Here is a 1,150-nt window from a genome sequence, read left to right as displayed (position 1 = left end):
GTATTTAAGACACGATCTTAAATATAAGAATGTACTGTAAACAAGCCTTAATGCGCACTCAGTGCGCACTAGTGCAAGCTACCGAATTCGCTATTACATTCATCGCATATCGAATGTTGAGTTGTTTCAACATCTATCAGCAAATTATCCAATGAACAACAAGTAAGAATTATGTAACTATTATTTGGTGTTAGCTAGGTATGTTATAATATACTGTGCACATTATAAGGATACATTATATAAGCATGAATTGTAAGAACATCGTTGGAGTCATCAGAGTCACCGCGTGCGCGCCGATCGTCAGGTTAAAGCAACAGTTTAATGCGGCCAGGACATGGATGGTGACCAGTGGTATACCGCTTGGGATCGAAATTATCGCAGGAGGATTCATGAAAGTTTGGAATGTGTTGACAACCTTCGATATCTAGTAGTTTATGAGACATAAGAAAATTAGAAATATAAGTATATTTTTGTAAACATTTATGATTTTCTCATTTTTCACCTTCGCATAATAATTCTCAGTATTTGATTACTATCAATATCCCTAACAGCACGCGACGTACTGCGTATCATCCCATTTTCGTACTCATTGTACTGTGATCATCTGTGACGTACTAAGTTGAACGCTAGAACGTCACTTATAGTATCATTCGGTTTTCTTTCACGTGCGAATGTCAGATTTCACTCAGGGATACGGAAATGATACGTACGTTTTTCTATCGTGTGCGTACATTCTCAAGTTTGACTGAAATGATACGTACGCATTTGTATCGCGCGTGTATTTACTCAGAACGTACTCATTCGATCGCAGTACATATGAGAACATTCTGAGATGATCGCAATATACGCATTGCGATCTACTCAGAACGTCCTCAGAACGTCCCCGTGCTGTTAGGGTTATACCATTTTTTCGGAGAAAATAATCTCTTTAGATTTAATATTCGTACTTGTTTAATTTTGTGGTTTTTTTTTATTTCATTAAAATATTATATTCTTAAACGAAATATCATTTTTTAAAATGATGAAAATAAAACTTTTATTTCGTTCAAGGAAACCATGTCATTTGATGAAACAACACTATTGTTTTAAATAATATTTTTTAAAAGTTTCTCTCAAAATTTAGTAATTCGATTTGTTTAATTTGGATTTT

The sequence above is a fragment of the Odontomachus brunneus genome, unplaced genomic scaffold, assembly GCF_010583005.1.
Source record: "Odontomachus brunneus isolate Ranch 3 - 2012 unplaced genomic scaffold, Obru_v1 Obru_scaffold_172, whole genome shotgun sequence".
Lineage (NCBI taxonomy): Eukaryota > Metazoa > Arthropoda > Insecta > Hymenoptera > Formicidae > Odontomachus > Odontomachus brunneus.
The sequence above is the reverse complement of the archived record's forward strand: the minus strand, read 5'-3'. Positions refer to the sequence as shown.